This window comes from Rosa chinensis, chromosome 5 (assembly GCF_002994745.2).
Source record: "Rosa chinensis cultivar Old Blush chromosome 5, RchiOBHm-V2, whole genome shotgun sequence".
Taxonomy (NCBI): Eukaryota; Viridiplantae; Streptophyta; class Magnoliopsida; order Rosales; family Rosaceae; genus Rosa; species Rosa chinensis.
Genome location: NC_037092.1, coordinates 73,064,925 through 73,090,694, shown reverse-complemented (window position 1 = coordinate 73,090,694; position 25,770 = coordinate 73,064,925). Strand labels below are relative to the sequence as shown.

Below are 25,770 nucleotides of genomic sequence, written 5' to 3'. Positions count from 1 at the left end.
ATGGGTGTGGATAATTACGTGGGAAGTTATTCCACAGAATGTGGAGAAAACTGCTGCACATATTTTGTTTTTGATTTTTGATTTTTTTTTTGTTTTTCTTTTATTTGTGAATTAACTATTTTGTCTTTCTCAAATATTTTAGTTCAAATGTTTTTTAATATTTGAGGGATATGTTGGTAAAATTCTTCTGTTTTGGCTGACAAACTCTCCTCTCTTAATAATAGTATAAATAAAGATGAATAAAGTAACAAGTCTACGTCTAACAACATATTTGCTCACCTAAAGGACAATTTTAAGGGACTGTGAGGGACAAGTGAATCTTAACTACATGTATTAAATATAAAAGCAAAAATTATAATAATTTAAAACTGTGCATTTATTTTCAGCCATTAGATTCACTTATGCCTCATAGTCCCTTAAAAACTGTCCCTTATGTGAGCAGGCATTTGTCTAACAATAAGCATTATAAAATATTGGACTCCTTTCTAGTCACACTTGTATGATACTGTAAATAAAATTACTTTTTCAAATTTTAATTGCATTTTCAATTTCATAATTAATTAGTAATTAAGTACCAAATTCATAAATTTCATTCCCGACTTTTGCTTCCATCCGCATGTTCCACAAATGTGGCAACACGCCAACACATGTGCCACAAATGCGCCTTGAATCAAAACCACAAGTGCCTTGGATCAACCACAAGAAATTTAATTAGTAAAAGCTTTGTAACCATAATAGATTATATAATTTTAATAACATGCTTACATGCCTTTCAAAAAAAAAAAAATAATAATAACATATGCTTACATTCATATGATCGAAAAGACACATCACAAAGCAAATGCACACCCATAGTTGTACATGTATATTATGCAGGCAAGAGATCCATTAGCATATAGGAAGAACCAATACTGCTAGCTAGCTGCTGGTCTGCCGCCCTCTCAAAAAACACCAACGTACGTACGTAATTCGTATGGGAACATCCAACATATCGTTCCCCCACTTCATTGACCGAATTTCAGTGGAATTTATGCAAGACTTAACTCTTGTAGCACAGTCCCAAGTGAATCTATTTCAACTACAGTACGCACTGTAATGTTCTTTTTCTTTAGCAGTGAGATGTTTACTATGTCAACTATTGCGACTGGGAGATTTCCAGATATTTGTTAGGGTTATTATCACAAATGGTACCTGAACTATACCTCAATCTTATCGATGGTACCTGAACTTCAATTTTGATCACAATCAGTACCCGAACTTTTCGATTTCATTTTAAATGGTACCTAGAGCCACCTCCGATCACTATTCAGACTAAAAATGGCATGGGAGGCAATCATAGTGATGATTTTTGATGATATCAAGGGTTGCAATCATATATAGTGATGATTTTTTTGGTAATAGACTTGCCTTGAAATTTTTTTTTTTTTTTTTTTTTTTAGATTTGGCTTTTTTGGCCGGAATAGTTACCGAATGTGGCCTTAGGTACCATTTAAAATGAAATCGAAAAGTTCGGGTACTGGTTGTGATCAAAATTGAAGTTCAGGTACCATCGATAAAATAGAAGATAAGTTCAGGTACCATTTGTAATAATAACCCTATTTGTTAAGATGAAGACACGTGACAAGCATTTAGAGGCAGCAACTATTTAGTATAAGAGCCATAGTTTTCATTCCGTCTATTTTTTACCAATTGTATAACTACCATATTCTCAACAAAAAAAAAAAAAAAAAAGTTGTTCAACTACCATAAGAAAAACCTTTGTTTTCTTTGTCCTTATCTCACCACTACAACAAATCATATTGCAGATCCCTCACAAACTTGCATATCTTCTCAGCAAATTAAACTTCATCTTCTGAAATCCAACCAATTGCCAGTGAAATCAACCCTTAACAAATCTGCAAGTTGTAGCAACACAGCCACTCATTGACATATAAACATGTGTTTTGATTTGAATTTAATGTGACCATATGAATGCTCTAATTGTTATCCGCCATCTGCTTGATTCAAAAACCATATTCATGTAATCAAGTCTATATAGTTCCTTTTTTAGATTAAAAATATATATATAAGATGGAAAAGTTGAAGAAACTACCCCGGGAGATAGTCTAGGCTAGGTCTCCATGACATTGATCTGCAAAGACTCAATTGACAGATCACTGGTGATAAAAAAATTAATAAACAAGTAACATTATTCTCTTCAAGATTTAAGAGATACCTGGTCTAAAATAATTTATAGAAGATTGCAGTTTCAACATATTCTTCTATCTGTAAAGACCAAAGCACAAGTGATAAATTGAGTTAACTAGACAAACATTTAATAAACATCAAGAAAGCTGTAAGCTTGAAGCAGAAACAGAATTGTCACAACTCTTCGTTTACAAGAGTTTCCTTATAAAATCTCAGAGCTTCTTTAGTAAATGTAATAGCCAATAACCAGACAAAATTAGCACCTTATGCGAACACTCCCACGAACTTTTGTTTTCATTACATAATTTACGACATGAATAGTATTCTCGTAGCCTTTGTCTTTACTTTGGAGATATTTGATCAATGGTTGCCTTGCTTCCTGAATGAATGAGTATCATAAATCTAAGCACTGAAAAACTCAAACATTTCAAACCCCCCCTCCCCAACCAAAAAAAAACAATTACAAGTAACACTCACTACTAGAATTATGCTTATAGGACACCCTCCAATACGGGTGATCATTATTCACAAAGGCCACCAAAATCTTCATTAGCCACTATGCAACCACCAATAACATGACAGTGGTGATTGCTGGGGTTTCCTTTGCAGCATAGAGCACCAAAATACAAACAGTGCCCAAGTTTTCAACATAGACAAAATGTTGTCATGTCAGCTGATATGACAGCTGCCAACTTTAGCTATACACCAATTACTAACCAACCATTAGAATGGTGTCTTCAAATACCACATTATTAAAAAAAATAGTAATAATATTAATAAAAAGGATTAATTTCAGTTTATCCTCCTGAGGTTTGGGGGTGAAATTATTTCACCCCCTAAACTTTCAATTTTGAATTTTTACCCCCTAAACTTTTCAATTTCAATCAGCCGTATTTCACCCCCTAAACTTTCAATTTTGAATTTTTACCCCCTAAACTTTTCAATTTCAATCAGCCGTGTCCAATTTTTACTGTTCCGTCCAAATTGGACGTTAAGTTTGACTTTTGAGGGTTAAAATGGTCATTTCAACATAAAAAAATAAAAAAAATTCTGTTTTTTTTTTTTTTTTTTTTTAATAATTTTCTCTCCAACCTATATACCACAAGTTATAATAGGTTTATAAAAACAAAAAAAATACTCTAGGTAGTTGAAAGCCGCTCGCTGGTCTACGATATTTGTGACATATCTCCGATAAAGTGAAGAATTTAGGATATATCCCAAATAAAGTGAAGAAATATTTGTAAAAAATAATTTTACACTTTATCTGTAAATAAATATCTGTATATTCCCAATAAAGTGAAGAAATATCTGTGTAAAATCATTTTTGGTCTGCGATATTTGTGATATATATCCAATATTTATCTGTAAAAAATGATTTTACACAGATATTTCTTCACTTTATTGGGGATATATTCTAAAATTATTCAATTTATTGGACATATATCACAAATATCGTAGACCAAAAATGATTTTACACAGATATTTCTTCACTTTATTGGGAATATACAGATATTTATTTACAGATAAAGTGTAAAATTATTTTTTACAAATATTTCTTCACTTTATTTGGGATATATCCTAAATTCTTCACTTTATCGGAGATATGTCACAAATATCGTAGACCAGCGAGCGACTTTCAACTACCTAGAGTATTTTTTTTGTTTTTATAAACCTATTATAACTTGTGGTATATAGGTTGGAGACAAAATTATAAAAAAATTAAAATTAAAAAAAAAACTAAAAAGCAGAAAAAAAAAAAAAAAAAAAACAGAATTTTTTTTTATTTTTTTATGTTGAAATGACAATTTTAACCCTCAAAAGTCAAACTTAACGTCCAATTTGGACGGAACAGTAAAAATTGGACACGGCTGATTGAAATTGAAAAGTTTAGGGGGTAAAATTTCAAAATTGAAAGTTTAGGGGGTGAAATCATTTCACCCCCAAACTTCAGGGGGGTAAACTGAAATTAATCCTAATAAAAACCATTAAATAGCTGAATACAAGAAGATCTACAAATGTATTCATATACATCATCGCATTCAATCAAAATTTGCAGTTTGATACAAATGTAACTACAACTTATGGCATTACCTAATAAAGAAACCTATTGCAACTTACAAGCCTATACCTGCATTTCTTTCACTAGTATCAACTCAATAAAGAAAAACTGCATGATATTTTTGTGTCAAGGACTTCAGCAAATTACTTCGTGCAACTTCTCAACTTCTTCACAGTTTCATTGGATAGTCATTAAGCTTCGCTTGGTCCCTTGCCAATTCAACGACTCCATATTCTAAGTACATATCAATGAACAAACATATAACTTGCACTAACCTAGTTATCAAAAAAATTGACATTCATACCTTTTAATTTGAGATTGTGCATTCCATTTGTTTGGGTGAATGATCATTCCCAGTTCAGAGTCTGCTTCAAAATAGAATCCATTTCTGACAAGGCCACCTGGTCATTAACTGAAATGAACAAACCACAAAACATGTTATGACATTCCTACTGTTTGGCTCCAAAACCAGTATGGGTACAAACTGTCTCTTTTGAGCGTGTGCGCAGGCGTGCTAGCACTGTGGGGTGCAGTCGTCGGAGAATCCCTTGACCTGACTTCTTGATCAAACGATGTGGACGAGGAGAGCACCAACCTCATCACAAGGTTCTTTTCTCTGCCTTCCGGAAAATGACTTCTTGCCTTACGAGTAAGGGCTTTGGTTGTGATCTCGTCGCGTTCACCGAATCGATACTTAGTATTGTAGACTAAGTAGAGCAATCACTGAGAAGTTTGGAGAAAACACAGGGTTTTGCTAAAGCGTGACTTTAGCTTCGCTGGGTTGCGAGGGCGTTACCCTTGCTTCGTTGATTGAGATAGTATCGCTTTAGCCTTGTTTATTGCAATTAAAGGTGACAGTTCATTCCATGTGTTCCACGTCCATCCACCTTAATTGCATGGGATTGCTTACATATCATTGGTAGTGAATAGGCTGGTGACCCTCCGTGATACTCCTTCCTTAATTGTCACCATGCATGTATATATGTTCATATATATATATATATATATGAACATATATATATATATATATATATATGTATGTAGCCTTGTTTCTTGTGTCATGCTTCATGTGTCCACTATATCCCTTCCTTAATTACCATGCATGAGCCACCATATATACATCATATTCCTTGTTGATGACAATCAAGCATGATTGCATGCCTACTATCTCTTTCACGTCCAGCTACCATCAATTGCATGGGCAACTATATATACATATAATAAGATTATATATATACCTTCCTTGATTGCATGCTCCTATATATGCCATTGCATATTAATTGCATGGAAACATATGAATATTTGCATGGGCCACGTGATTGCTCTCTCTTTGCACAATCTTGGTAATCAACCAAATAAACCACCATTAATATAAAATATATGATAATTAATGGTAAATCGATGAATATCCAGTTTTGCTTCAAAATTGATTGGCCTCGAAGTAGGCTTTATTTAGCCACTAAACAACCACTGCAAGTGGCATAGTGGTTCTTGCCTAGTTGGGTGTGCTCCCCAACCTAGGTTCGAGTCCCGAAGCTGTCAAAGTGGTCAGGCACTGTGTTGCAATGCACAGTTGGAGCATTTCACATGCGCCGAAGGGGTTTATCTTGGGCCTAGGAAGCCTTTGGGTTCCCCTTGACAAAGTCAAAAAAAAAAAAAAAGCCTGTAAACAATATATTCCGAACTTGTCGAAAATATATGCTTGGGCCACGGATCTTGGCCCGATTTTCTTCGAGTCCCTCTCATCGGGAAAAAATATTAATTTTGGGTTCAAACATTGCCCCCCAGACCTTGAAGTCAAAGTTCTCCGTCTTGACTGAAAAGGTCTTGAGTCAACATTAATCTTGCAATAACTTCGCTTTAAAGCCACTTGCATTGGCTTAACTGATACTACTGGACTGATCCTAGATAGGCCCCCGATTAGGATGTGAAGTATGAATGTCATCAACGTGCCCCCCAAGTGAAGAAGGCTAGCTGTTTTTGATCGCGAACTGCTTGCTGAAGAGGATGGCGGTGATTATGAAGCAAACCGTGACCTTTCATCTCTTCGCGAAGTGCATGCTTTTCACATAAAGTGATATGCTAACTGCGCACTGAGATCATGATTGAACCATGGCCATCCTCTTTATGACAAGTGATCATGTTAGCCCACCACCATAACATATGCAGGCACCACGCTTGCTCACGACAACTGAGACCGCATGGGTTTTCAATTATGCTTAATTAACAGCCACCAAGCCATTATGTTGGCTCCGCTAATAAATTAAACCCCAAATAAATCTAGGCCACAAGAACTTTTGCCGGTAGTTTTGGTTCGCGAGCTCTTATCCATTGTATGTTCATCTTGTCTTAATTGGTAAACTTCATGCGATTAATAGCTTGCCGCGAGGACCTTGTCAAAAGCTATCTACTATCATTCTAAAGTTTTTTATCTCGCCGCGAAGGTTGTTTCAGAAAGTAAAAATTTAATTAAGGCCACAGGTGTTGGCCCCAGTAATGTCAAGACTAAACAAGCCTTCATGACACATGACCACATGAGTTTTAATCATGCTCAATTAAAACCATCCGGCCACTATGTGGGCCCTATGCTTGTAGGAACTTTGCTATCATTCAATTAAAGAGCAGGAGGTTCTGTTGAAATTTGACAACAATCTGATCTGATGATCACGTGACACCCTTGTCCCACCTCCACAGGTTTAGGGTAAATATGTAATAAACAAATAGGCTAATTAATAAAGCTGCTTTAGGGTCATGTACTACCCACCACCATTTGTAGCTAATAGAACGACTGGGCCATGACCCTAAATAATTGCCAACAGGGAACTGCATGACCCTTTAACACATGTCATGACTTGGAGAAAGAAAGTTGAGAGGCTAGGCTATGGCCACGTGCTTTTGGCCATGAAAGAATGGTGATCATGACTCTATCTGAATAGCACAGGTCTCTAGCAAAGATCAATCATATATTATTACCTGCCCCATATGTTGCTCTGCCACGCGAAAGGGACGCTTGTGGCAGTGAACATGTAGCCCAGGCCAGCCTTGGCGACAGCCCAGGGCCAAGGAAAGGTATGGCATAATTTTTTTGAATATATATATATATATATATTGATATATTTATATATAAAGCTATATATATGTTAGGGAACGTGAAAAAAAAAATCTTTTATTTCAGAAGTCTAGCCGACATTGGCTACGTGTTTTCTTTTTCTTCTTTGACTCTTTGAGTCATTGAGAACTGTGAAAAGTCATGCGTCATTATAGCAGAGTCTTTCACTCTTTTCAAAACTTTGAAATCTAACAAATTTCTCTTTAAATTTGGGGTTTTTATGGTTATTAAATCCCTCAATTTACTTGCATCATTTGTCATTTTCAATCTTTCTCCTATATGTTTTTCATCTCCCAATAATCTTTCTCCTCTCTATTTTTCTGTTCTTCTGCGGTGCGTAGACATATTTTTTTGACATTCCATGATGCAGGTTGAGGTATAGATCAAAATAGATATTTGGTGTTCTTTATTTTTTAAATTTTAGATATTAGAAATTTTGTTGCTTGTTTTTTTTGTGGTTTCGTTGATTATTCTAAAAACTAGTCATTAATTTTTAATTTTTTGAAGTCGAATTAATCTCAGAATCATCAACAAAAAAAAAATCTCAGGACCGGCCTTGGGCACCAAAAAAAATTTCGCCCTGGGCATCAAGAACCTCAGGACCGGCCCTGATGTAGCCTTCGCGAATAATCTACAGTTCTCCTTCTTAATTATATATGAGCAGTGAACACACATATCAATCACCAGTTTTCGTTTGCGAACCATTCTTCGCGAGGTCATGTAATTAAAGCCACTTCGCTGGCTCTAAGCGCAGCCCTCTATTTTCGCCACCAATTACTGGCAAAAATATTGATTTGACCTCTTCATTGCTGATACCATACTAGGCATATTAAATGCCTCTTGTATATGTGCCCAGGCCAAAACCAATGGCCTCTCTAAGTATATTAGAAAGTTCAAGCCACTGTTAGGCAAGAACACAATTTTTGCATCCTCCGCGATGCACAAACTTGGAACTCTTTTTATATTATTATTTTTTTTTATAATGAAAAGAAAGATGCAAACTAAACAATTGACAAAAAATTAGAAGCAAAGAAAGAAACTAGCAGCCTCATGTTTGGCTAACCTCTAAAAGGCCATGGGGGAGGCCATCTATGCTTCACTTCAAGCTCTAATGTATCAAAATTTATAGCATAAAAATCCCTCTTGTGAGAGCTTGCAGGAAAGCAACAAAGATACTTTATGTTGAAGACTTGGAAGATATTTGGCTCGTGGGAGGAATAATCTTGCCCCCCAAGTATCTTTGTTGGTTGGCGAAGCATGATCTTCAATTGCACTTTTGGAGATGAAGATGTTCCAAAATCAGCTTTGTCACCAACTACCATGTCATAGACCATGGTGTCTTCAGAATAAGCCACAGATTGGCTATTGTATTTGACCACTGGTTGGTCTAAATTCTCCATATCAAGAGCCTCAAAGGACTTGAACTCCTGCATATAATTTTTGGAACCAATAATTAAATTATAATCATCATCGTATTCATCATATATTGGCTCTGTATCGAGATCATAATTAGAATCACCAAAAAGAGGTGAATTGTTCTCTTCTTCAAAAATAGGCATATCGAATATTTGTTTGCCTCTATTTCCTTTCCAGGCATCATATTGAGACGCCTCTATGGACTGTTTAGTATCATAGACAAATTCTTTTTGCAAGAAATTTGAATAACTGTAAACAAGAGTTAACTTGTATTGATGATACTCAAACTTACAGTCGCGAAGGACAAATTGGCCACTAGAATAATCATTCTGGCCATTCTTACAAGGTGGGTTGCAGATGTTTCTCCCACATATATCAAAGCCACCACCTGGCCTTGAAGCATACATGAAGAATTTCAAGTTGAATTGATTAATAAAGCCACAAATTGGCATTTCTAGACCAAAACTTAATTGATAATTAAGTTGGCCATGATTGTGGCCACTTTCACCATGACGTCCAGTAGCATGGCCATGGTAAAATTTATGACAATAAGGTGGGCCATGCCTTAATTGATCCCCTGCATGGTCATAATTGAGTGGGTCATGTTCTTGACCATGATTATGATCAATTTCTTGATCATGATGGCATCCAGCAGTCGAATCATAATTAATTTGAACATGAACTTGCTTCTGTTGATCATTGGAATCAACGTGGTCTGCATCTTGCCCCCCATGCATCTGATCAGTAGCCACATATATGGCTGGGTTAGTGGAGAAATCAAGTATTTGTTCAGAGACAATTGTATTGCCAGAAGAACAATTTTGTTGACCATCTTCTCCATGCACAACCTATGTATAAGGTTGTGATTCACCAGAAAGGCATTTAGGTTTATCGCCACCTATAGGCAATTCAACCTCAGAAAACACCTCTTAGCGTGCAGCTGCTTGACGTTCCAATTTGGCTTGATAAGAACTGCCTTGAGTAGCCAAGCTGGGAACTTCTTTGCGCAAGGTCGTGAACTCTGATGGGGTCTGTTTGTTTTGGTTCGCGACGACATTCACAAGCTGCTGGTGGTTTTCTCGGGTTTGTCCCTATGTCTCGCGACCCTATCTTAAGCTTTTGGATTGAAATTGAAATCTCATCAAGCCTTCGACTCTCTTCCGCGAGGGCTCTTTCCATCCTCTCATCATATGCGGCATTATTCTGTTGAAAGATAGCAAGTCGCTCTTCTATGCTCGCATTCTCTGGGATAGGAATAGGTGCAAAGTCAAGCATGATTTCAGGAATTGCTTTTGATAAAGATTTTCTTCTGGCATCCCAATGATGGCGAACACAAAAAGGCTCTAGTGTAGTCTCACTGAGCGTGCCAAAATGTTTGGCTCCAAAACCAGTATGGGTGCAAACTGTCTCTTTTGAGCGTGTGCGTAGGCGTGCCAGCACCATGGGGTGCAGTCGTCAGAGAATCCCTTGACCTGACTTCTTGATCAAACGATGTGGACGAGGAAAGCACCAACCTCATCACAAGGTTCTTTTCTCTGCCTTCCGGAAAAGGACTTCTTGCCTTACAGGTAAGGGCTTTGGTTGTGATCTCGTCGCGTTCACCGAATCGATACTTAGTGTTGTAGACTAAACAGAGCAATCACTGGGAAGTTGGGAGAAAGCACAGGGTTTTGCTAAAGCGTGACTTTAGCTTCGCTGGGTTGCAAAGGCGTTACCCTTGCTTCGCTGGTTGAGATAGTATCAGTGGCAGTGGTACTGGCAGTCGGCTCCTAGGGAGACTGGGACTGGAGTGTGGCCACCGGTAAGAGAGGTTGCTCCGGGGAGACTTGGATAATCGTAGAGAGTAATTGGAGAGCTTTCCGTTGTTGTTCCATTTTAGCCTCTATATATAGGTTGCTGCAGATTCACCTTCCAAATAGGAATGAAATACTATATTTTAGGCCACAGTTATTGGCCTTGAATCAAATCAAAACTCTTAATAGTTTTGATATCTATCGTAGTTAATAAAAGATTAACTCTGTTGTAGCAATCTTCTAGGCAATGTTAATTACCTTTTAGAGTGTTGGACGCAATCTTCCTCTTCAGCGAACTGTAGGATATATATATATATATATATATCTTCGCGACGACTCTCGTAGCTCGCGGCATGCAATTAGAAAGGATATATATATTATTGCAATTAAAAGTGATTGCCTCTTCCATGTGTTCCACGTCCATCCACCTTAATTGCATGAAAAAGCATTGATTGCTTGCTTGCATGCATATGTATATTGGAAATTATTCTATGCACCGACGGTGTAAGTGACCCAACCCTTATAAAATAATCTCAACCCTTGATATTTATTATCAACTTTATTTTTAATAAACAAAAAGTGTATTTAATGCAATCTAACCATTCATTTATGTTGGTGCAAGTGCACGGCGATGCTCTGAATATATCCATCTTGGGCAAGCCTTCTTTGACATTCGCGAGCAGGATATATGGGACCCCCCTGATTCCTTGCATGCCAAGTTCTTGGCCATGATCCCTTCCTTAATTGTTTCACCACTCCTTAATTGCCTGGGAAATATATATATGGCCAACTTGATATTCGCGAGCAAATCTTCGTGAGGACTCACATGCACGTACCTTTAATTGCATGTATATATACATCCCTTTGATTCCTTAATCAATAAGAGCCCTTACTTTCACATCCACATCCTTCCCTCCTGCTCAATCTTGGTGAGCAAACCAAATATCCTTAATTATCAAATATTTGATAATTAATAGTAGATCAATGAATATTCAGATTTGCTTCAAGATTGCTTGGCCTCCAAGTAGACTTTATTTAGTCTCTAAATAATATATTTCGAACTTGTCGAAAATATAAAGCTTGGGCCACCGATATTGGCCCGGTTTCTCTAAATCACCCTTATCGGGAAAAAATGTTAATTTTGGGTTCAAACATTGCCACTCAGACCTCGAAGTCAAAGGTCCCTGTCTTGATTGAAGAGGTCTTGAGTCAGCACTAATCTTGTAACAACGTTGCTTTAAACCCACTTGCATTGGTTCAATTGATAACTTGAAATCACCTAACTGATTCCAGATAGGCCCCTAAATAGGCCATGAAGCTTGAATGCTATAAAATCATCTTGACGAACAGTGAGGAAATTGATTATTGTAGTGGCATATTGATTAACTAATAATCATATAATAAGCATGACCTGAGCCTTGAGTCACATATGCCTTGCATGAATTACCCCCACTCTTCTTTTACTTGATAATCTGAGGTAGGTTGGCCGCGAGTAACCGCGAGTTTGACCAAGAAAAGAAGCTGGAAGCAGGTGCACTTTGTCCACGTAGAACTTCCATCACGCGATAGTCACATCGCATGCAAGAGAATTTCTTCTCATGCAATTAATATAATTAAGCCACCCTGTTGGCTGTATGCTTAGCATGTATTGTCAGGAATACCACCACTTCACCGCCTTAGATATTATAAGAGCAAGTGCACCGGTGCTCTTTTGCCCGGGCACCACCTCAGCATTCCATGATTTTGACTGGGCAAGCTCCATTTTTCCTCTCCACCGGGCCTGTTTTGCCTGGGCAGGATTTGCCTTTGTTTGACCAAGGGCAAGAAAAATGTCAAGCCCATGCCTTTTTCTTTGCCCAGGCTTGGCTTGCTGCCACCTTGGCCTGCAGCAGAACATGGCTGACATCACAATGGCTGCGCAGAAGGAGACGCGACAGAGAGACAGCGTGAAGAGCACGGGCGAATGGTGTGCTGCCACGTCCAGTACAGTAAAAAATGAACAGTAAAACGGTGAACAGTAGACATGAACAGTAAAACTGAACACTAAGTCAGAACAGTTAAATCCACTGGGTGAACAGTGGATTATGTGAACAGTAAATGTGAACAGTGAAAAGGAGTGAACAGTGTTGACCGGGCAAGAAAACAACGGGTGCAAACCCATGTCCAGTGGCAGTGAATAGTAACTTGACCGGTCGAATTCTTGACTTCTCGACTTTGCCTTTTCTTGACTACGGGTGCACTTGCTCTAATGGGATGAAGACCATGCATCTTGAATTAATTAACTATTAAGAACCACTTGCTAGCTCTAATAAATTAACTTCCAAAAAATCTCGACTCCTTGTTGCTTTAACTTGCTGCATATTGAGGGGCCACGTGCTCCTTGTTGCTTTAAGATCAGCAGATGCTGGCAATTGAACCAACCCAACATCATTTAATAATTATTTATGCCACAGCAGAGGGGCACATATGGCTCTTAATTCAGAATCATAATTAATGCATGGCCATGTGCTCTCCCTCTTACTTATATATATGACCAGTGAGCATATTTATCACCCGTCCTTCGCGAACCATTCATTCGCGAGGCCGTGCAATCAAAGCCACTTCGCTGGTTTTAAGAAATAATTCGCAGCCCTCTATTTTCGCCACCAATTACTGGCAAAAAATGTTGACACCATATTAGACCTATAATATGCCTCTTGTACATGTGCCCAGGCCAAAATCAATGGCCTCTAAGTATATTAGAAAGTTCAAGCCACTGTTAGACAAGAACAAGATTTTTTTTTTTTTTTTGCATCCTTTGCGATGCACAAACTTGGAACTCTTTTTGTATTTTTTCTTTTTCTATTTTTTTTAACTAACTAAAAGAAAGATGCAAACTGAAAATTGACAGAGAATTAAAAGAAAAGAAAGAAAGAAGCTAGCGGCGACTCATTTGGCTAACCTCTAGAAGGTCATGGGGGAGGCCATCTATGCTTCACTCCAAGCTCCGTTGTATCAAAATTTATGGCACGAAAATCCCTCTTGCGGGAGCTTGTAGGAAAAGAACAAAGATACTTCGCGTCGAAAACTTGGAAGAAATTTGGCTCGTATAAGGAGTAATATTGCCCCCAAGTATCTTTGTTGTTTGACGAAGCATGATCTTCAATTGCAATTTTGGGGATGATGATGTCCCAAGATCGGCTTTGTCGCCAACTACCATGTCATAGAACATGGTGTCTTCAGAATTAGCCATGAATTGGCTTTTGTATTTGACCACTTGTTGGTCTGAATTCTCATGATCAAGAGCCTCAAAGAACTACTCTTGCATATGATTTTTGGAACCAATAATCAAATTGTAATTGTCATCGTATTCATCATATATTGGTTCTGCATCAAGATCATATTTAGAGTCACCAAATCCTTCTTTACAAATTTCAAAGCCACTTGCTGGCCTTGAAATATATATGAAGATGGTGGCTCATGCATGGTAATTAAGGAAGGGATATAGTGGACACGTGAAGCATGGCACAAGAAACAAGGCTACATATATATATATATATATATATATATATATATGATGCAATGCATAGGAGTCCTCGCCAAGTCGCGAAGATATATATGAACATATAAACATGCATGGTGACAATTAAGGAAGGAGTATCAAGGAGGGCCACCAGCTTATTCATACCAATGATATGTATGCAATCCCATGCAATTAAGGTGGATGGACGTGGAACACATGGAAGGAACAGTCACCTTTAATTGCAATAAACAAGGTCATGAGTGTATATATATAATTATACATGATTGCAATGCATATGAGTCCCAGCGCATATATATTTGCAATTAATGCATATCCTACCGCATCCAAGAGGAAGATTACATCCAAAACTCCAAGAGGCAATTAATGCTTGCCTATATTCTAGCGGTGACAGAGGATAATTAATAATTATTGCTTACGATAGTTATCAAGACTATTAAGAGTTTTGATTTGATTCAAGGCCAATAACTGTGGCCTAAAATATAGTATTTCATTCCTATTAGGAATGAGAATCTACGAGCAGCCTATATATAGAGGCTAAAGCGATACAACAAAGGATAACTCTTCAATCAACTAATCATACAGATTATCAAAGCCTCTCCGGTGCAAACCTACCTGCAACCCAGTTGCAACCCAGCGAAGCAAAGGTAACGCCCTCGCAACCCAGCGAAGCTAAAGATACGCTTTAGCAAACCTGTGCTTTCTCCAAACTTCCCAGTGATTGCGTTGCTCAACCTATAACGTTGAGTATCGATTCGGTGACGCGAAGAGATCACAACCAAAGCCCTTACCCGTAAGGCAAGAAGTCCTTTTCTGGAAGGCAGAGAAAAGAACCTTGTGACGAGGTTGGTGCTCTCCTCGTCCACATCGTTTGATCAAGAAGTCAGGTCAAGGATTCTCTGACGAATGCACCCCATAGTGTTGGCACGCCTGCGCACACGCTCAAAAGAGACAATTTGCACCCATACTGGTTTTGGAGCCAAACATTTTAGCACGCCTAGTGGGACTGCACTAGAATCTTTTTGTATTCACCATCATTGGGATGCGAGAGGAAAATCTTTACCAAAAGAAATTCCTGAAGTCATGCTAGTTTTTCTCAAGAAGAAGAAGTGGAAATTCCTAAACTTCTCAAAGCGCAAGGCCTCTAGTTACGAGCCGCATAAAACTGATGGTGACGCTGCTGCGGTAGATGACTAGGCGACGATAGAAGGCTATGTGCGCATTCCTGTCCCAGAGAATGCGAGCATAGATGAGCGAATGGTTATCTTTCAGCAGAACAATGCTTTATACTATGCGAAGTTTGAAAAGGTCCTTGCGGAACAGCAAAAGAGGATGGAGGTGCAGCAAAAAACCTGGGAGCTTTGGCAAGAGTCGCAGCAGACCTGGGAGCAGTTGGCCGGCATGGCCCAACCAGCCCAAGAAAACCACCAACAGTCGGTGAGTGTCGTTGCGATCCAGCACAAGCAAACCTCAACAGAGTTTGCGACCTTGCGCGAGGAAGGTTCCAGCTTGGCTGCTCAAGTCAGTTCGCATCAAGGCAAATTAGAACGTCAAGAAGCCACTCGCAAAGAGGTTGTTTTTGAGACTGAATTGCCTATGGGTGGTAATCAATCCAAGGGTCTCACTGGTGAATCACAGCCTTACACAGAGGCTGTGCATGGAGAAGATGGTCAACAAGATTGTTCTTCTGACAATAAAATTATCTCTGAACATACATGTGATTTCTCCACCGATCAAGCTAATTACGTGGCTACTTATCAGATGCATGGGGGGCATGATATTGCCCAGGTTCACCCCCTTAATAGCCAGAAGCAGATGCATAATCAATTTAATTATGATTTTGCTACTAGACATCATCATGACCATGCAAAGGATCTAAGGCATGACCCACTTAATCATCAATTTAGCCTTGGCCATGCTACTGGAAGTCATGGTGAAGGTATACATCATATTCCTTGTTGATGACAATCAATCATGATTGCATGCCTACTATCTCTTTCACGTCCAGCTACCATCAATTGCATGGGCAACTATATATACATATAATAAGATTATATATATACCTTCCTTGATTGCATGCTCCTATATATGACATTGCACATTAATTGCATGGGAATATAAGAATATTTGCATGAGCCACGTGATTGCTCTCTCTTTACACAATCTTGGTAATCAACCAAATAAACCACCATTAATTACCAAATATATGATAATTAATGGTAAATCGATGAATATCTAGTTTTACTTCAAAATTGCATGGCCTCCAAGTAGGCTTTATTTAGCCTCTAAACCATCTCCCCTCTCACTATCTTCCCTTTTTGCTAAGAATTGTTTTAAATTTATATTTTCAGTGTTCAACGTGATTGATCGTGATGGCAACAAAATTAGAGACAAGGTCATTATCAATTATGTACAAGTTATAGGTACTTGAATAGATTGTTCTAATGTTTACTGTCAAGTAGTCAAAGGGTTGTAGTATCTTGCTCTGAAGATGAAATCATACTCTTTTGTTAAGCCAAATTATTTTAAGGCCAGTTGAGTATTGCTTCCTGGGTACATTTATATCCCAAGTAAGACTCAATTCACTTGAAAGCTCTGATATGTAGCCAATGAGTTATGCTTTTGATTTGTTGGAAGATGCATGGATCCTTCAATCATGTTCTAAACCCTGTTTTACGGATTTTGTAGCTATGGATTTTATGTCGATATTTTTGCCTAGATTTTATCATTGATCTGTTGGTTTAAATTTCCATTGATATGAAAAGGAGGAAACAATTTAATTGTCATTGAGTTATCTTGAAATTGTGGAGAAGCACATTTTAGGATTGATTAACATAGTTGCAGATACAAGGATTGGCATGGCCGGCACTCCTTTTTGTGTTATTGTTATAAACACACACACACACACTATATTTATATTTGAATTACATAAGTCTTTGCATTATATTCTCCTTTCTGTGTTATTGTTAGCTCCAGGACTCTTCCTATGCAGACTTCTCCTTCTATTGCAAGTGTACAAGCTATAAGTGATGTCTTAGCTGATAACAATACGTTGAATATATCGTACGTCATCTTTACTTAATTGTATAGATAGAGTTGATCAGTTATATAGATACACTTTAGAGTTTGATTGTATCTACTACTGTATAATATATATATATATATATATATATATATTGTATCTACTACTATATGTAACATATATATATGTTCAAGATACGATGAATGTAATTCTTTTTCTTCTGAAATTCTTCAGTTATGAAGTGCAGAAAAAAATGGTGTATAAATTTATTGGTTCATTGTACTTGTTACAGGGTAAGAGACCAATGGAGGAGGAGATCTGCCATTGATTTATGCTGAAGGTATTACTCCTGCCTGCTCAAAATGTGTGGTTTCTATTATAATTGAACTGAGTACATAATAGTTTGCTTGAAGAAAATGTTGTAGGTGTTTGAACCCAAAATTAACATTTTTTCCTGACGAGGGGGACTCGAAGAAAACCGGGCCAAGATCCGTGGCCCAAGCATATATTTTCATACACAAACTAACATCTTTACTTTCATAATCAAAGACCGATAAGACTGAATTAAACAACTAATGATTGTTCAATTGCACAAATAGGAACATGCAAAATTCCAGATTCAAAAAAACTAATTCAAAAGTTAAAAAGCGAAACTGAAGCCAAATCAAAACAAGAAAAAGTCAAATCCCAGAAAAGGAGAATAATTGACAAAAATCCCAAAAGAGTTACCTGGGTTGGTTCATCCGCCTCACGAACTTAGCATACTCATCATCCATTTCTTTCTTTTTCTTTTTCCAAATCTATCGGAAATCTCCAATCTGAAGAACAATGTAAAGCTTCAATTTGATTAAGATCTAATTGAGGGCAGGCAGAGGTCGAAAGTAAGTTTAGGGTTTCAACGTTACCCAAAACTCTGTGTGATTGTGTTGGAGAACACTAACCTGAGGTCGAGGCAAACACCAACTGTAAGCGCTGCCATGGTAGTAAGAAGATCCAGCGATGAGAATGAGATAGAAGAGATGAAGGGGGTGGTCACAGTTATACTTCTCTGAGTCTGAAATCGATGATAAACAAGTCAGAAAGAAAGAAGCGTAGTGTCAAATGAGATCAAGGCCATGACTTAACCCACGTCGTGTCGTGTGGAAAGAGGTTTAGGCCATGACTTTAACCCCCGTCTTCTGACATAGAGGTAGGTTGCGTCAATATTGGCATAAAAGGCTGGGCCCTTTCAATTACTTCTTGTGTTGTTCTATTGATTTCGAGTACTGGGCCACCGATATTCGTTGCCTTGGTAACGCAAAGGCACTAATGTGAAGCCCAACAGTGCCAAAGTGGACTAGTTTAGAAACCAACTCGTATCAGAGGCCCCTATCGGTGTCCTATAGCCAAATTTGTAGTAGTGACTATAGCATCATGTTTCAGAGGCAATGAAAAACTCACTCACCTTTAAAGGAATATTGACTTATTGAGAATGTCATTTCCACCTTTGCAAGTGATATTCACGTGAAAATCCAATTAGCAAAGGTCACGCTTGGTGGCAGAAATGGATACCTGTAAAATGTCAACCCAAAAAAACAAAAGTTAGATAATTCCCAAATTCAGGAAAACCAAATCCTTAAATCAACATCGTCTTATCCAATCGACCACTTTGGTATCTGAATCTTCATCAATGTTGAAAGCTAGCCCACCACAGGGAACCTAATGTTCCATCAAACATATATCACAAATACATAGAGAGCATCCAAACACCAACTATTTCCCTACAATTGATCGTAGAAACCATAATTCAACCTTAATATTCCAAATACCGAATTCAAAGGAGAAGACCTAATATGAAAAATGTGACTAAGAAAGGCAGATCTGAGAAATATCGCCGTAATAAAAAGAAGTATAGGTCTTAAGATAGTAAAAGCATATGATTTGAAGAAATTAACAACAAAACAGGAGTTTCTCATCCTTCATCAAATCGAAGAAACGCTTAGCCGAGAACTTGTATATCTACATAAGCATATCGATCGACGACAACAAGATATACTGCAAAATTCTTTGGCCTCTGGTTGAGAGAGAGAGAGAGAGAGAGGTGTTGAGGGAGGTTATGGCGAGAGGAGTTGTGGTAGGACAGGAGGTTAGGTCAGAATGTGGGGATTCTTTTCTTCCCTGAAGTGAGGGGATTACGGTTTCCAAACATTTTAAATGATAGAGAGCGCTCCACTTTTCTTTGAGGTTCCCGCAATTAATATATATATTTTTTTACTTTCGGTCAGTATAAGGTCCGATGTATATAGTTTTATTAGAAATCGAAAGTACGAGAAACCGATGATAAAAAACTTATGACAGCGGTATTTCATTAACATGATCATTACTACTATCGCTGATTAATGCTGTCAAAGAACAGGGTGTGACTTTTCACATATAGGTCAGATAGTTGACGATTGTAAAATATATGTTAATAGCTTTTCTGATGTTGAGGTCCGACATGTTTACCGTGAAGCAAACGGTGTTGCCCATCGTTTGTCACACCTTTCTAGTTGTAATAGTATAGATGCACTTTGGGTGGAGGAGACTCCCGTTATTATTCGGAATGTAATCTACGAAGATCTATGTAGTTTCTCACGGGGCTTAGATATTATGTCCTCCCCGTTGTACTTTGTTCCTACTTTTAATAATCTGTCTGAGCGTGGGGCTGAGCCTCCCAGCTAGGCTGGGTTAAAAAAAAAAAATGGAGGCTCTCTTTTGGTGTCAAAGAGCTTCACCAAATTTTGAAGTACCTACAATACCCTTCGATAACATAATTATCAAATTAAGTTAATAGAATATAAATAAATAAAAGTGTAAAAGTGTAATTAGCCAAACTACCATTATTTTATGTTCAAAAAATAAATAACAACTATTCTTTTTAGTCGATCTATTTTCTATTAACATCATAATATCACCCGCGAGAAACGCGGGCACATTGCTAGTATCTATAAAGTGATGTCTATCAATATATCTGTACTATAGCTAGTGGCTTCTTCTTCGTTTAGCTACTTCTTTCGTTTCATCATCGATACCAGAATTTAAGCAATATGCTCCTTCTTGCATGTGCCAACCGGATACTATCCTGATTATGGTAAATGACTTCTGATGTATTAGCTTTCAGACCTGTGTGCCAAAACTTTTGGATAGTTTTCGTAGTGCATTGAGAGACTAGGACAAATGAGCCGTCCTTACTAACTGCAGTCCCGGAATGCATGCCAAAAGAAAGCTCTTTTAACAACACCTTGACTTGTTTTGTTTGGGAATCATATTTCAATAGCCGTCCTGTTGCATCGTGGTGAGCATTTGCTTCATCATTTTCACTACAAGATACAGACATGCATATATAAGATACCAATATATAAGTTCACGTACTGTACAACATATATTATACAGTAATCACATTTACTGACTACTTCAAGGATTGATCGCTTTAATTCATAGTAGCTAAAATGTTATGAAATTTCATGGTGTAATCAGTAGGTGGTGTTGAAATATTTTACCTTTTTTTTTTTTCCCTTACAAATATCCCATAAAGCAAGTCTAGTAAAGAATGCTCAAGTCAATCAGGTAGCTACCAACTTACATTTTTCAAATGACAAGGGAGTTACAGAACAAATACGCAGAATATAAGATACCTTAGTTACGTAGAGAGAGCGTACTAGCATTTGTGAAATATATAGTTCCAGTTATGGAGTCGACATCCAAACCGGAAAGGAAGCGGAAGGACACGCCCTCTGCACTAGTGCCTACTGGCAAGTTTGGTTGTTAATTAACCTTTCTTCCTCTATTTCTTCAGACCAAAAAAAAGAACTCTATTCTTTTTCTTGTTCTTTCTCACAGGGAGCTCTAACAGTCCGTGATAAGTATCAGCAACTTACAGTTTGTCCCCCGAATTGTCAAAGTTCAAACCCAATGGTCTTCCAGGTACAGGGTCCAAATGTCCCTTGGTTGTTAGATCGGAGGACTCAGGGGTGGGACACAGCCACAGAGTTACAGTTTGATTTCTTTAAAAATTCAAGTTCCAGTAAAAATTCGATAAATTAATAAGATTGAGACTACAGGAAATTATTAATTTAGCGGATTTGTTAATTTATAATTATTAATTTAATCTATAAATTTATGCTTTGGTGTATCACAAGCCAAGGCTGATCGGTTCTTGTAGAGATGCCGGCGTGGATCGGATCTGAAAGGTGAAGGGTGGCGAATCTGGTGGTGGGCCATGTGCGAGCGGCTCCAAGTAATGCTTCTGATGGTGGCGAAGCATCCGGAGGCTTAGCGACGTTGCTGATGGCGACGGTTTGGTCGACGTCGGAGGTGAAGATGATGGTCAAGCACTCAAGCATGTCTTGGTGCCCAGTGTTTGGGTGTCCAGATCAGAACAATGGGGTTTATGGTTTGGCTGCCTTTTGGTCCATGGTCGAGACAATTTGGGCCATGACTTCTGATGTATAGTTTCAAAAAAAAAAACCCAGAGTGAACTATTTTTTTATTGAATTACATAATTGAATACGATGATTAATTTGCAAATTTCAAAAAGAATTAGCTAAAGTACAGTAAACTATTTATTTATGCTAATCATCTCATAAATTTTGATTTATTTATTTATTTTTTTTTAAAAAAAAAAGAGGATCAAAGGGTTTCACTCCTGCCCCCATGGTGACTCGAACCCATGACTTAGTACATAGGTAGTGGGTGCTCTAACCACTGAGCTAACACCACTTCGTCAGAGGGAACATTATAGGAATATAATATTCTTAGTGGTCCCAATTATTGACTGGTTAATTGTGAAAATTAAACCTTCAACTAAGCACTTTTAGGTTAAGCTGAAGCAGTAGAAATAATAAAGAGACCGTAAATCGTTTGTTCAATGAAGTCCCTTTGACGCACGTCACGAGGGTTTTGGCTCTGCTAGAGTTCCATTCTAGAGCGGACTCTCTGGTTTTCTCGTGTTTCTTAACCCAAAAACCTTGATTTCGAGGTGTTGTTGGACAGTGATTGTGGTCTGCTATTGTAATGTGTTTGTTTACGTGATATGGAGGAGGTAGCGTGTCGTTTTGCAGGCTCCCTGGTTCTCTCAGAACGAGAATCGAAGGGGCTGAAGATTGGAGGGCTAGCTGCTAAGTCGGCGTTGAAGTATCGTTATGCAGTGGTATGTAAGGTCTTGACCGTGCGTCAGCCTCATCGGAGGAGTTTTATTGATCTGTTTTCACGTCTATGGGGGGGTGATATGGGTGTTGCGATCAGCGACGTGGAGGGAGATCGTTTCTTGGCCTGCTTTCATTGTGAGGAAGACATGAAGAGGGTGCTGAACCGTGAACCTTGGGACTTTGATAAGTCCTTAATTGTTATGGCTCCTATGGGGAATGTAAAATTAGTGACAGAAGTGGAGCTGGGGTCGGCAGTGTTCTGGGTGCAAGTCACTGGAGTTCCGTGGAAATTTTGTACTCTAGAGGTTGCAGTAGATATTGGGGGTATACTGGGAGTCTTGAAGGATGTGAAGGTAGATGATAAAGGCTATAGTGTGGGTCGCTGTGTATGTATTAGGGTTCGTCTGGATGTCTCTCTGGCTTTATTGCGTCGAACTATTGTTAACTTTCCAGAGTTTGGTGATCAATTGATCGAGTTTCGCTATGAACGGTTGCCGAAATTTTGCCAAGAGTGTGGTTTGATGGGGCATCCAACTAGGGTGTGTTTTGAGAAGTTGGGGATTTGTGGTAACCTGAATCTGAATGGCCTTTCCCTCTGACCCTTAGGGCTGATATGGATGTGTATGGGAGAAGGATTGGGCCGAGGGTTGGAAGGAGCTATGCAGAAGCAGCCTATAGTGAAGGTAATGGGAGTGGTGATGGCAGTGGTGTTAGAACGGGTTGGTCTGCTGGTAAAATGAAGTAATCACTTCGTGGTGGCTCATCTAGGGCGTCAATGCCTTTTCAAATTGAGGGTCCTTGCCAGGATACGGCCACGTCCCTGGTGAAAATGATCAAACTAAAACATGTGGAGGGATGCATGGACTTGATGGAAAAGACCACAGATACTCAAAATGTTCTAGCGGTAGGGAATGTAGGTAGTGCTTTAGCTCCATTGATGGAGGATGGTGTGAAGGATCTAGTTTATGCTAATATGGAGGGGTATGGCGAGCAGACGTTAAAATTAACTATCCAGCCGTCGTTAAATGTAGTGGAGAGTGATGCAGCCCGAAGGTTGGGTGAGGTGTTCAGACAAGCTTTTGGTGATAGTAGCCAATTTGTAGTGGGAAATCCTTTTGTTCTCTCTGCTTCTAATGAGAGTGTTAAGAAAGGATTGGGTACCTGGGAGTTCTCTCTTGGCACAAATAAAAAGTCGCCGAAGAATGTGAAGAGTAGGAAGTTGGTGTCCGTGTCTGCATAGAGGAAATTGAGGCTGGAAAGTGTTAGCAATGGAGTTGAGTTTGAACTTGAAGGGGGGAAGAGAAAATTGGAGGCTGATTTTTTTGAAGGTGAAGATCGTCAAATTAAGAAGGTGATGCTTTCGTCGAGTGTCCCTGAAGTGGTGGGTGCAGTGAGGCTACCCCACCACGAGCAATAAGGATCTTGAGTTGGAACGTCCTAGGGATGAGGGGATCCCAGACGTTCCGTGACTTAAAGGATTTCATTCATGTCCATAAACCAGATTTGATATTTCTTATTGAAACCAAAATGACTTCGTGTCAAATGGGAAGACTCAAAACTCGATTGGGTATGGATGGAATCCTTAGTGTGCCAAGAGATGAATCTAATGGTGGATATTTGAGGGGTGTGTGTATCTTATGGAGGAGTACTATTTCTGTTTCTTTCATGTCGTCGAATTTTTATTACATTGACACTATGGTTACTTGGGAGGATGGTGAGGTCTGTCGGGTGACGGGTTTCTATGGGGAGTCCAGTACGAATCAATGTGCCTCTTCATGGGAGTTGTTACGGAGTTTAGCAAGTGCGTATGATGGTCCGTGGTTGTGTTGTGGTGACTTTAATGAGATTTTGAGCATCTCCGAAAAAACTGGTGCTGTTATTCGTTCCCAGAGACAAATTGATGCATTTAGGCAAGTGGTGGAAGATTGTGGATTGTATGAATTCTCCTTCACAGGATACAAATTCACTTGGGATAATAGAAGAGAAGGAGATGCTAATGTGAAGGAGAGAATCAATCGTGGCTTTGGGAATCTCCAATTAATTCAAAAGTGGGGGGGGGGGGGGGGGGGGGGGGTGGCTTCCTATCTCATCATTTAGTGACTATGGCCTCTGATCACTCCCCTATTCTAATTGAATGTGAGCCTCCTACTAGTGGTGATGGTGGTGTTCGGAGATGTCGGTGTAGGTTCCTGTTTGAGGAGATGTGGACTAAGGAGGAGGACTGCGGTCAACTAATTAACCAGGCTTGGGAGGAAGGGTATAATAGAGGGGTGACCTATAAACTTAGAGTAGTAGCAGAAAAATTGAAGGTCTGGGAGAAAGAAAAATTTGGGCAGGTCCGTAGAAGCATGAATGAGATGAGGCAAGAGTTGGAAAATCTGCAGCGAATGCCCCCTACTGGTGACGTTATGTCACAGAGGCGTGAGGTGGAACAGAGATTGGATAAGCTTCTTGAAAGGGAGGAAATCATGTGGTGTCAACGAGCTAGGGTAAATTGGCTCCGGCATGGTGATTGTAACACTAACTTTTTTCATAATTATGCGAAGCAGAGAGGGAGAATTAATAAGATTACAAGCATTCTTGGGGAAGATAATAGATGGAGGACTGGGGTGACTGAGATTGGTAATGAATTTGTTAAATATTTTCAGAATCTCTTTAACTCAGTTGGTGGACAATATCAGGATGATTTTTTCCATGCAGTAGATGCTAGAATTACTCAGTTGCAGTCAGTTTTCCTGAGTAGTGCATTTACAAGGGCAGAAATTGAGATTACTTTGAAACAAATGGGAGCTACAAAATCTCTTGGACCTGATGGAATGCCTTCTATTTTTTATCAGAAATATTGGAACATAGTGGGTACTAATGTGGTCTCTAAATGTTTGGAGATTTTGAATGGGCAGGGGAATGTAGGGGAGCTCAATCACACTCTGATTGCGCTAATACCGAAGATTGATAGTCCAAAGAAGGTAACAGAATTTTGACCAATTAGCCTTTGCAATGTGATCTATAAATTGGTATCAAAAGTGTCAACTAACAAGCTAAAGAGGATTTTACTGGATGTAATTTCGGAGTTTCAATGTGCATTTGTCCCGAATAGATCGATCCATGATAATGTTATTGCGGCTTTTGAGATTCTTCATAATCTAAAATGCCATGGAAAGAAAAGTAGGCAGAAGATAGCAGTGAAGTTGGATATGGCTAAGGCGTACGATCGGGTGGAGTGGAATTTCTTAAGGAAGATGATGGAGGTTCTGGGTTTTCCAAATAGGTTTGTGGAGTTGATTATTTCATGTGTTCAAAAGGTTACGTACCCAGTTCTTCTTCATGGTAAACCATTTGGAAAGGTGAGGCCAACCCGGGGAATTAGACAAGGGGACCCAATTTCTCCATACTTGTTTTTAATTGTTGCTGAGGGTTTCTCTTCCCTCTTACGTAGGGCTGTTTTGGATGGTCAGTTGCATGGAGTTGCAATTGCAAGAGGGGCTCCCTGTGTTTCTCA

At 38.7% G+C, this 25,770-nt stretch overlaps 1 long non-coding RNA gene across 1 annotated transcript; it reads right to left on the bottom strand.

Moving 5' to 3' along the window:
- Positions 1 to 8,639: 8,639 nt before the first annotated feature.
- LOC121049622 lies at positions 8,640 to 19,236 on the bottom strand. The gene is made up of 3 exons (XR_005800916.1): positions 18,048 to 19,236; positions 17,836 to 17,924; positions 8,640 to 8,782 (listed from the first exon to the last, which is right to left on the bottom strand). It is a non-coding gene; the product is annotated as an uncharacterized LOC121049622 (long non-coding RNA).
- Between the last annotated feature and the right edge of the window lie 6,534 nt (positions 19,237 to 25,770).